This window comes from Protopterus annectens, chromosome 17.part0 (genome assembly GCF_019279795.1).
Source record: "Protopterus annectens isolate FY-2018-M chromosome 17.part0, PAN1.0, whole genome shotgun sequence".
Taxonomy (NCBI): domain Eukaryota; kingdom Metazoa; phylum Chordata; order Ceratodontiformes; family Protopteridae; genus Protopterus; species Protopterus annectens.
In genome coordinates, this window is record NC_056751.1 from 634,799,341 (window position 1) to 634,811,975 (window position 12,635).

At 40.2% G+C, this 12,635-nt stretch overlaps 1 protein-coding gene across 1 annotated transcript in view; it reads right to left on the reverse strand.

Moving 5' to 3' along the window:
* Positions 1 to 12,635, reverse strand: part of VWCE (von Willebrand factor C and EGF domains) — a 2,001,707-nt gene that overhangs the window by 132,267 nt on the left and 1,856,805 nt on the right. The window lies entirely within an intron of this gene.

A 12,635-nucleotide genomic window follows, 5' to 3' on the forward strand; every position in this document is an offset into this window, starting at 1 on the left:
TGCCCAAAGTAGTAAAATTAATAGAATTAACTATTATTAGGAAGTGTGCCAGAAGTAGTAAAATTACTAGGATTAACTATTATTAGGAAGTGTGCCCAAAGTAGTAAAATTACTAGGATTAACTATTATTAGGAAGTGTGCCTGAAGTAGTAAAATTACTAGTGTTAACTATTATTAGGAAGTGTGCCCGAAGTAGGAAAATTACTAGGGTTAACTATTATTAGGAAGTGTGCCTCAAGTAGTAAAATTAGTAGTTAACCAGGATGCGCATTTAAGTAATTCTTGCTCAGAGCTAAATCTCTGTGTGAAGATGTTAACACTTTTAGCCAAAAATTAGATACTGCATCTGTGCCTTGTGGTTTCCAGTTAGAAACTTTTCTTATTTTTTTCAATTTCTCTGGCTGTTACTTCATCCCATTTCATATAATCTACATCAGAACTCCTTGCTGTTTCTTTTAATTTGTCTATCCATTCATCATCTTTTTATAGGTTCATAGGTTCATAGGTAGGTACTAGGCTATCTGCCCGAGGGCATTTATAAGCCTAGCCAGAGTGTGTCGGCTTTCGCCACCCCATTGATTAACTAAGTTTACCTCTGTCAAGCAGAGCCAATGAAGTGATCCCAGGGGTATATTTTCTGTTACCCATCCACTCGTCAAGGTTTCTCTTGAAGAGTGTTAGTGAGGGGCTCTGCCTGATGTAATTTGGAATTTTGTTCCAAAGCATGGGGGAGTCTCTGTAACAGAAATCTATCCCTCCAGCATGTTCTATTTATTGTTGTGGCGAGGTTTAGCTCACTAGAGTGAGTGGCTCACAGTGTCTTGGATTTCTTTAGGTGGTGCATATCCATCAATTCTGAGTTGGACATGGCTTTGTAAGTCAGGCAGAGATCAACTCTGAGTAAGCGATATGCCACTGAGTATAGCCAGAGTTTTTTCAGTCGGGCTGCATAGGACATATGTTTGAGACCAGTAATCCTCTTGGTGAGGTACTTTTGTGGTCTTTCCAGCTGTTGGAAGTGTCTTGTGAGGTACATCCCAAATGGGGCATTGTACTCTGTAATGGGTCTAATGAGTGATGAGTAGAGAGGCACTATAACCTCTTTATTTCTAGATGCGACCCCTTTAGTAATTAGATGGGCCACATAGAAGGATTTCCTAACTACTTTGGCAATATGATTGTCAAAGGAGAGATTACTATCTACCTGGGTCCCCAGATCTCTTATTACTTCTTCTGTATTAAAGGGGCTGCCACCTATGTGGTAATTCGTGGGTATTTTGTTTTTCCCAGGCGGGATGACTATGCATTTTTTGGCATTTAGCTTGAGGCCATGACTTTGACACCAGGTGACCATCTCAGTAAGGCCCTTTTGGAGGATGTCCGTGTTAGCTGGAGAGTCAATTATGGCTCCCAGTTTGCAGTCATTGGCGAACTTGGTTAGCCATAGTCCTCCTGTGTTTGCCTGAACTTCTGAGAAGTATATGCCGAACAGTAGTGGTCCCAGGACTGAGCCTTGTGGGACACCACTTGTGACTGGTTTAGAGTCGGACCTGGAGCCCGCTATTCTTACCGTGTGAGTTCTGTCTGTAAGCCAGTTGGCAACCCATCTCGTGATATAGGGGTTTATGTTCAGGCTGGTGAGTTTTTCTGTAATACTTGAGTGGGGAATGGTGTCAAAAGCCTTGGCGAGGTCAAGGTAGGCTGTGTGAATCACCTTTCCTTCATCTATGGCCTTGATGACTGTCTCGAAGAAGTCAAACAGGTTTAGTAGGCATGATCTGCCCTTAACAAAGCTGAACTGAGTCGGGTCAAGTGTTTGGAGGTTCCCAATGTCTTTGTTAATGAGTTCCATGATGATCCGCTCCATAGCCTTGCAGACCAGGCTAGTTAGGCTTATGGGGTGATAGTTACTACGGTCAGTTGTGGCTCCTCCTTTGTGGAGAGGAATAACCATTGCTGTGTGCCATTCTATGGGCATGTAGCCTGTGGAGAGGCTGAGGTTGAACAGCGTGTTTAGGTGGAGGGTTAGTTCGTTCTGTAGTTAGTGCAAGACACAGCCTGGGACACCATTTGGTCCCATTGATGCTGTGTTTTTGGCTTTTGAAAGGGCTGTTTTCACCTGTGCATCTGTGATTTTTGGGACACTACACTTTTCTGGTATTGTTGTGGGCCCTTTTGGAGGTGAGAGGGGGTGAGGTTTGCACTGAATCTATCTGCCAGGATGTTGGCAATATCGTTAGGTTCATTATATTTTGTGCTATTTTGCACTAGTTCAGTGCATATCTGCAAGTTGCCACTTAGATTCTTAATATAGCTAAAGAAGGCTTTGTGGTTATCTTTTGAATCCTTGGCTATTTTTCTTATGATGTTAGCCTTGGAGGATTTTATGAGGGACCTTAGTTTCTTACTGTTATTGATCAGGGATGTCTTTTCTTCTTGGGATTTGCTTTTTTTCTGAACTAGTTTCCTCCTCCTATTGTATAGCCTGTTTATTGCAGGGGTCCACCAGACTGGTTTCCTTCTCTTAGAGGAGTAAGTCTTGGTTTTGCTAGGGATGGCATGATCCATGCATCCTTGTAGGTGCTCATAGAGTGCATTTGTAAAGGTTTCTGCATCCTGGGCAGCATTATCCTTTAGCGTGGGGGCTGTGAAAATTATCATCTCTGTCTTAAGTAAGGTGAAGGTTGCTTTAGAAAAGTTTTTTACTGTGGTTTCCTTAGTTGGGAGTGGTGGTGGGGTGTGGACATCCAGAGTGATTAGTTTATGGTCTGATCTAACCAGTGATGGGTTGACCTCCGGTGTGGAACACCTGTGGCCCATGTTGGTGATGACCAGGTTCAATATGTTTTAACCTCTGGTAGGGGAGTTTACCAGCTGATCCAGGGCGTTTGAGTTGATGAATTCCAGGAAGAGCTGGGCCTGGGAATTTGTACTCAAGTAGTTTTCCCAGTGAATGGTAGGGTAATTGAAATCACCAAATATCAGGGTGTTTGGTAGGACCTTCATGTTTTCCACTGTCTCCAGAAAGGTGGAGTGGTGGTCCTGGGTCATGGAGGGTGATCTGTAGCAGGCCACAATTTGCATTGCAGATTTGCCTGATGTTAGTTGCACATAGATGATCTCAGAGGTATCATGCTGTGCCACTAACCTGGTGGTGTAGGTATCCTTGATGAATATGGATACACCCCCTCCTTTTGAGTTTCGGTCCGTGTTCTGTGGCTGAAACGTGTGGTATGAGTTGTAGCTTGGTAGTGCTGGGTTGCTCTCTGGAGCCTTGAACCAGGTTTCAGTTACTGCACAGATGTCAATGTTCTCCATACTGAGGAGTGCGTCGAGCATGTGCATTTTGAGATTTAAACTCCTGGTGTTGAGTAGCATAGCCCTCAGTTTGTTGTTAATTGTGCTGTTTACGGAGGTGGATTTGACTTTTGAGCCTTGCCTAAAAATGGCACTATGGGGGCAGCAAGAGCCCTGGCCAGTATTCGAAAGCCTAGGGGTAACAGGTGCAAGCCATCTCTTGTGAAGCAACACGGCTTGTTGAGCATGTTGTCCCAGGCTGACAGACACTGGATCCCCTTTGAATGACACCAGAAGCTTAGACAATTGTTGAAATTGATCACTTTTTCTTTATATTGAGGTATCATTCTTGGTGAGGGCAGGATGCTACTCAGGGTCAGGGTCATACCAGCCTGGGCTACATGATCAGAGAGCTCTTCCATGTCTCTTTTCATGTAGTCCAGGGAGGTACGTCTCAGGTCATTCACACCAACATGAACAATGACAGAGTCATATTTGTACTTGTTCTGGAGTGACCTGATTGCTGGTGTTATGTGGCAGATTCTGGCTCCCGACAGGCAGCTAACAGTAACCTTCTGCTTGTCCAGCCTAGTGAGTGGGACGTCAGTGTGCCTGACTATAGAGTCACCTATTACTAGTGTGTTAGGTATGTTATTTTGCCTTAAGGGCTGTGATTGTGTGGCACACTGATTTTGTGTTTTATGTGTTGTCTGGTTTGTGACGGGAAGTGCAGGTTGTTTAGGTGTCTGCTTTGGAGGTCTCTGATGCTTTTGCAGGTTTTTATTTAGAGCCTCCGAGTATGATTTTGTGTATTTATGTGTATTTTTTGCCAGTGCTGTTTTAGTAGGTCTGTGTGTGGCTGGAGTTGTGGTGCAAGTGTTAACCTTCTCCTCTTGACTGACTGTTCCCGTCTTGGGTGGAGACAGCTTAACTTCCAGTTTGGTTGTATAATTGCATCTCTCGCATATGTTAGTGTTTTGTGGTAGGAGGAGAGGGTTGTCTGTGTACATGAGGCAGTTGTAATATTGCCTCAGGATACCCAGATTCACCAGCTGGACTGGAGAGTGCACCTGAAGTTGTCCTTTGGTCATGCCTGAATAGTAGGGTGAGATGCTTAGTTGCTTGGTTGGTGATGGGTGAATAAAGAGCCTTGCCCTGCTGGGCAATCAGTGTCAGGGTATATTAGTGCTTGCTATTAGGTCTGAACAAATGCTGGGCTGTAAGATGCTTTTTGAGTGCTTAGGTTGAGAGTTAGACTAGTTTCAAGGGAAAAACTGAAGAGGAAACTTAGTGGAGCCGGGAATAATTTATTCGTAGCTAACTGGCACTGCCCGGTGGGCAAAACCATACAAACGCGGTTTTTATAGTAGGGAAATGAAAGAGATAGAAATTAGCCCAAAATGGCCAATAAACTACTAACTTCTGGGTTGGAACCACTCCTCCAGGGACAGATAGGTTGCTCAAAGCTCCCCTCTCTCACAGGTGAACAGAGAAACTTCCTTCTATCCAAGTAAGTTATGGGCAACTCAGAAACTAGTATCACAGCCCTGAATTCAGCACTAGCCTGAAAACTGGACTATACTAGCTCAGAAAGGTGGGAAACAAGGATTTTTTTTAAATGATAAGGCAAAAACAGTAAAAAATACACTTAAAACAGCTTTAACGACTATAAACGATCAGAAAAGGCTATCACACTTTAGTGTGTAGCCTACAACAGTTAAACAAATTATTTAAACAAAAAACAACTTTTTATGTTTCACAGAGTCTTCATATAGTTTCTCCAAATAAGAAAAATGCTTCATGCTTATCAAATGATATATAAAAATCAGTGTATGTGAAGATTATATATACCTTGCTTTGAAGGAGGTATGGGTAAACCTTGGCTCTAGATGATTGTCACTATTGAAGTGATACCCCAACTCCATATGCAAAAAATGGGAAAGGGGCTGTGGATGGATGGGCTTTCTTGAAACTGATTACATGTATAGATCTGAAGTCCTGGGACTGCATACATATCAGTTGAACTCACTAGATCTAAACATAGTGACGTTCTAAAGCATGAGGAGAAGAAGTCTAAGATGGCTTCTCTGCTTAGTTTAGCCAAAGCATTTTGGAGTCAAACAGGAATGGAAATGAAAGCAGAAGTAGACAAAAATCAGGCAGCAAATGAATGTGCCAAAAAAACAAATAAAGAATATAAGGTGATGGATCAGATGAGAAGGAAAGAAATGTGGAAAAGCCATAACTATAATGGTAAGTACAGAGATCTCCTGGAACAACCTCATGTTGATCAGGATTGGACATGGGAATGGTTAAGGAGAGATGAACTGAAATCAAAAGATTATTGATTAATAATGGCGGTCCAGGACAGTGGACAACATATATGTTGGTTTGCAAAGTTCATTGAACATGTGGGAGAAACAGACAAATACAGATTCTGTAAAGAACTGGAAACAGTCGCAGATCTTTTTGCTGGGTGTAATACACTTGTGGTAGAGAGCCTGTGTACTAAAAGGTACATTAATGTGAAAGCGAATTGTACAAACACTACAATACTGAAGTAGTTGAGAAGCATTGGAAACATGAACAACAAAGTATTGTAGAGACTAATCAGGTTTATATCACATGGGATCACCCATTCCCAAAAGTTCAAAAATAGATGAGAGAAAACCAGATATAGTAGTCCATAAAAAAAAGACAAAAGTGGCACTGATCATTGAAACTGCTACACCCAGTGATTACAGTGTCTTCCATAAACAGAATCAAAAAGTCATAAAATACCAGAATTTGCAATCAGAAAAGAGAGCAACGTGGAAGAAAAATACTGAGACAGTTCCAACAGTAGTAGTAGGAGCAATGGATCTAATAAGTAATTTACATTTATATTTAGATATGCTACTGATACATGTAACTCTGTATGAGTTACAGAAGGAGTTAGTTCTGGGCACATTGTGGGTGCTGTCAGGAGCACTTTTGGCTACAATCAAAGACTGAAACAATACTAATTTCATGAACTGTAATCATACCTTCCCTTAGGAATGGGGACTTGAAAAAATAAAACTGGAAGACAGTTCACCACTGACCATTAAATCACAGCTCCTCTGTCAGCTTCTTGCTCCCCATTCTCACTCAAACATGGGGTGTAGGCAACTCTCACCAGGGCATCCAAGAAAGATAAAAGTTTCGATTTCTATGCTGCACATTTTTTTCTGTATGTAGCACTGCAGTACATTTTATGCTAGAGGATATGAATACAACATTCACTTCTATCTTAATAGGAAGTAAAAAGGTGGGGATGATAAAAATTACTGAAAGGTGGGTTTGCACAAGTTGCTTTATGTCTTGGTGATACTTATCTTTACATAGAAACAAAATCCTTTGATACAGGTGGAAGGGAGGTAGTACAGCCTTCACTTTTTCAGGGTGTGATACTATGACATCTGTAAGGCATATAATGCCTGAAAGGATGGCCACTGGGCCTGGCATTTTGGAAATCTCAGACAATAATATGGAACTCACTGCCCCATAGCGCTGATGGGAGGTATTATGGGATGTCAGGTTTTAAATATTACAATAACTGGATGTTGTGGTGAATCATATAAATAGAGGTTCCCTATGATGATGTCGCAGATACAGTTTGTCAAATGCGTCTTCAATTAACCGAAAAGTGCGAAAAGGCAAAATAGCGAAGTGGCTTTTCGGCACTGTAGTGTGATCACAGAGTTGGTATATTTAAGTAGAGGGGTAATGTGTAATGTTTTAAAGTTTTTTTTTTTCGGAACAGCGATTTTTTTTTTACAAGCTGTTCTGAGGTTTTGATGCTGTAAGCTTTCTCTTACATGGGATCGATTATGTGTCGTTCGCTGTTGTGAGCATGCAATATCATAATATAGACCCTAAACAGAGGGTATTGGATGCTCATTCTGAGTTTTGTTAAGTGAAGTACAAATGGAGGAACTGTGAAGGATGTATGGAACTAAAAGAAACTATCCCTGCTTTCCATGAACATAGGGCACTGATGCGTGCATATATCTGGTACCCTATATCTGATACACTGCTGGCTGCTACTGTGACTGACAGACATGAATTGCTATAGTCTCCAGTGGTGCACAGTCCAATTCTAGAAGTGTTTAGTGACACACAGGAGTACCTGGTACTCTTTAGTATATCAGGTGCTCCTGTGCTTGGGAATTACAGGTAACACTGTGTAACCTGACAGTGCTGCACAACACTACTTTGAAATGGCTGCTGATACTGTATAGCAATGCCTTACCATGACGCTACATTGAGTAATTAGTAAAGCATGCTGGGAGACAGGTAGCTGCCTTACCCAGCAGTGTTGTATGCTGCCAGCATGCCTGACTGTGATTCATGAATGAAATGCAGTCATTAGCTCTACAGGCAGTGCTCACATTATTACTATAATATGGTAATCAGGGAGTCTGGTGGAGTGTAAGCTCCTGCACATCACATTGTGGTGGATGGAGGAGGTAGTGAGTGGTAACTTTGTCTGCATGGTAGGGGACTCTTATTGCTGGTAAGAAATTCTCTTCCATGCAGATGAGGTGTGTGTGTTTGTGTGTGTGTGTGTGTGTGTGTGTGTGTGTGTGTGTGTGTGTGTGTGTGTGGGGGGTTGGGAGGCACAGAACTTTATTTAATTCACTTCTATCTTTTTACATCAAACACACACACTTTTTTTTCTCATGTCTTCTTTATTCCCTTTGAAGAATGTGCCAGCTATTTACTGTTAGTTACATCATACTTAATATATAATCATTTAATTCTAACTAAATTCATACTTATTCACCCTTTATCCTTTCCACGTTTTCTTGAGTACACATTACCCCACCACTACATTCACATTACCCTTAATTCCTTAATTTTCTATTTCTCTAATATTTTCATATCTTTATCTTTACATCCATATCACCCCGCCAATAGTACATAACCAGTCTGAACATGGGGTAAGCAGTTAACAAGTTTTATTTTAAATTTCTCATTACTCAACCCTTATTTTTCACTCATTATTTCTTGTTCAGAGCCATTGTAACTCTGCCTTTCAGCTGTTCTCATTTAAGTATTGTAGCCATGGTGGCCATCTAATGAGTACTCCCCTCAGTGACCCACACTTAGGAAGCATCATTGCAGACTGCCCTCCCCCCTGTGATGGGCCTGGATTTCCCTCCCTGTCAGTGCCTCAGATGCCCGAGACTCTAATCGAATTTGGGTCGCCAGGGCAGTAGTTATGGCTTTAAGATGCATTAGTCGGTTAAGATGCAATAGTCGGTTGAAGCAGATAGAGAATTTAATGAACCCAGAAGGACCATATGTCCTGAACTTATGTTAATGACTGTTTACTTTAAAGAGTTTATTCTGCATACTAGTGCATTAAATGAAGGTTTGGAGCAGTGCTATCTGAAGACATTTAAGGTGAACACTCTGCATAGGCAGACACTATGCAAAAGAAAGTGTCTATCTATAAAGTGGGCATTCTATGCCTAGATGTACTATGTGTTTGGTAGGCACTTCAGTCTGGTAACAAATCAGTCCCCCTTTGCAATGGTAAAGTAGACAAATGGACGGCACTACAAAGTTGTGCTGGTGGACATTCTGTAGTCCTTTCAGTATACACTGATGCACAGGCCAGAAATGCTAATAGGTTCCCAAGAGCCCACAATCCATTATTATGAGTTCATATGAGGTCTGTTTTTCTGCTCAGAGGTGGTATTTGTAACATGTTGACTGGTAATTATATTGTATGCCTTAAAAAGTGCATGTTAATTTTGTAAACGTGTTCTTAAGGGAACTACAGTATGGACCATGGGAATATTTTCATAGAAGTTGTCAAGGCAGCAGAGTTTTAATTAACATTGAAGGTTATATATATAAGGAAGTTGTTTGAAAGCATCAAACCAGGATGTTCTTCCTCATTTGGAGAATCCTTTGAAGGAAGACACTGGAAGCATGGAGAGGTATTACCCAGTCTGGGTTAACCTGCGCAGTGTACCTTATGTAGCACTTACAAAGCTGGAAGCTTAGCTTAGAAGAGACCTGCAGCCTTGTAATTTTGTTTCAAAGACAGCCTATATTAAGGAGGGGATGAGTAAATTATGAATCTTGGATGAAAACAATCTTAAGGCACTGTACATTTTGTTTGGATCTGCTAAACAAAGTGGGCTACGATTTTGTTTTATTTATTTATTTTTTCTTGTGAAACAAAACATGTATTTTTATATAATTTCTGCCACCAGTATCTTCTTCAGCTTGCAATTTCTCTCTCTTTATATATATATATATATATATATATATATATATATATATATATATATATATATACATATATATACATATATATATATATATATATATATATATATATATATATATATATATATATATATATATATATATATCTATATATATATATATATATATATATATATATATATATATATATATATATATATATATATATATATATATATATATAAACTGCAAGAAAGACCCATTCAAGCTAGAGTCTTCTACTATTTAAAACCTTAAATTCCCTGTAATGGATGTCCATGGGATATATGCAAATGATACCTTAATGACATGCCAGTGTTTTTGCTGGCTTCTGTGTATGTTTGTAGACATAAATCTTGATTTCAAACTCTGTGTTTCTAAAGTATAGCCAAACAATCCACTTACGCTATACTGATGAGGCAAAAAAAGGCCAAAACATGGCACATCTACAGCTATTGGGTTTGGCACTATTGGGCTGAATGTACCCATAAAGGTATTAAAAAAAAGTCATGGGCATTCAGAAACCACTTAGCTAAAACACTCTTGTAGGTTCTTACATGATCATTTGCATACAGCCTGCGGGCCTCCACTATAGAAGGATTAAGGTATTACACAGTGAGGATGCTAGCATGACTGTTTCTTTCTTGCAGGTTTTACTGAATAGTTCGTCTGTGTGACCTGCTACCCTTTGGTTAGAGATATATACCATATGTCTCATCCGTACCGAATTTCTCGTTTTTTACCATTTTTGAGGTCCAAATTATGGGATACCACCATTCTCGATTGGCACTCCTTAATTTCTGAATTTCCCGGCATTTTTAAAATTTTTTTTTCGGCTTTTTGGGCTGATGTCATCACGTGCAGAGGCAAGCGCCATGACATCAGCTTCATAAGCACTCTGCCAGCCTGTCGGAATTGGCTGAGGGCTTAAGGGATTCACTGTGCTTTGTTTCTGGGGCTGGGCAGTCAGCAGCAGTTAGAAAGGGTAGTAGCATGCGAGCATTTCCCCAGCTGTCCAGATAAGAAGGACAAGACAAGTAACGAAAGCAGCTTAGGAGCTGCATTTATTGATGGTCGCTAGCACTAGTCGAGCATTTCATTTGCATTACTGGTGTTCGCAGAGGCAGAACATTTGACATTGTATGTGAACAGTTTTCTACCGCGAACATTTGAATTAGTAGTGGAGCATTTCCTGCCGCCGCAAGTGCATATAATTGAATTAAGCGTGTTTTTTTTTTTTTAATTACTGGTCGCACTTTTACTGATGATGATTAAAGTTGAAGTAAGTGTATATACTGTTTAAATTACTGGTCGCACTTTCATTAATGATCATTCCTGCTGCCGGAAGGGCATATAGTTGAAGTAAGTGTGTGCTTTTTGAATAACTGGTCGCATTTTTATTGATGACAATTATAGTAAGTGTGCAGTGTTTCAATTAGTGTGTGTGTGTGTGTGTGTGTGTGTGTGTGTGTGTGTGTGTGTGTGTGTGTGTGTGTGTGTGTGTGTGTGTGTGTGTGTGTGTGTGTGTGTGTGTGTGTGTGTGTGTGTGTGTGTGTGTGTGGACTTCCTAATGGAACCATTGTAAGAATGTCACACAGTGCTATACTGCCCTACGCCTTTACAGAAAAATATAATCCTTAAGTTATCAGTACTACAACTGAAGCTAGTATAGGATGTGGATGGTGTGTCAAAGACCAACTGCCTCATAAAAATTATGAGACAGATAAACAATAACAACTTCTTTCACACTTGAATAGTAGGATATTTTGTGAACGTCAAAACAAAATCTTGAAATATTTATTGATACTTCATGAATTCACACCCAGGCATATTGATTGATTCTCTGGTTTGGTTCCTGGTGAGGGGTGCCTTTTGTGCAGCACATCTATGTCCTCCTTTGGTCCACATGGGATTTTTGTGGGAGAATCTGTTCTCCTTTTAAATTCCTAAGGAATATCAATCAGTGAACTGGCAAGTATCTACATTACCCATAAGTGCAATGTGGTGTGTGTGTGTGTGTGTGTGTGTGTGTGTGTGTGTGTGTGTGTGTGTGTGTGTGTGTGTGTGTGTGTGTGTGTGTGAAATTCTATGCTGGCTCCATTATAACACATCTTGCACTTACTGCTTACAGAGAATTGCTCCAAATCTGCCATGACAATGAAAAAGATAAAGCAGATTTTGAAAAGTATAGATAGTGTTTTGTAAATATCTGCTGTCTTCATTTTTTTTCATTTCTGACATAGTGCTAATATTATTTAATTACTTATTTATTTGTTGAAGTTTGTTAAACAGGTTGGTAAATTGGTCATTAATTACTTATTTATTTGTTGAAGTTTGTTAAACAGGTTGGTAAATTGGTCAGAAGACCCTTTTCAGTAATAACCAGGGACATCTGGCAGAGAAACCTTCATAAATGAATCAAGTGGTTCACTGCCAAGAACATAAGATATTTTAAATATAATCTATTGGATGTATATTATATAAATATTTATTGAATGTGCTACACATTGCAACAGCCTTAAGCAAATTACATTTCCAGAAATAGTTGACCAAACGAAGTGGACCGATTGGTTACTTGCAGTATTTTACACTTGTTTTATTACAACACTACAAGCAAGTATAAAAGTAAACCAAACAACTGTTTAACCTTTGTAGTGTGTGAAATGCCCCAGTTAGATATACTTGGTGCTGAGGGTTACTCAAACTCAAACCCTGTACCTTTGGCACAAGGAGCAACAGCCTGAGTTCTCTACCCATACCACCACTTCTGATTTCAAGGAGTTGTAGCTCTCAGTTGTACAAATTTTCACAGAATGTCTGGAATGTTTGGCTCATATTTTTGGTCTGCTCCTCTTAAAATTCAGATGGTGTAGCGGTGCAGTAGTAGCGTTGTTGCCTCACACCAAGAGGTTCTCTGGTTTGATTCTTGGCTGAAGTGCCTTCTGTGTGGAATCTGCATTTCTTCCCTGTGTTTGTGTGGGTTTCCCCTGGGTGCTCTGGTTTCCTCCCATGATACAAAAACATGTGACTGGAGCCTATGCTGAAAATTGGCT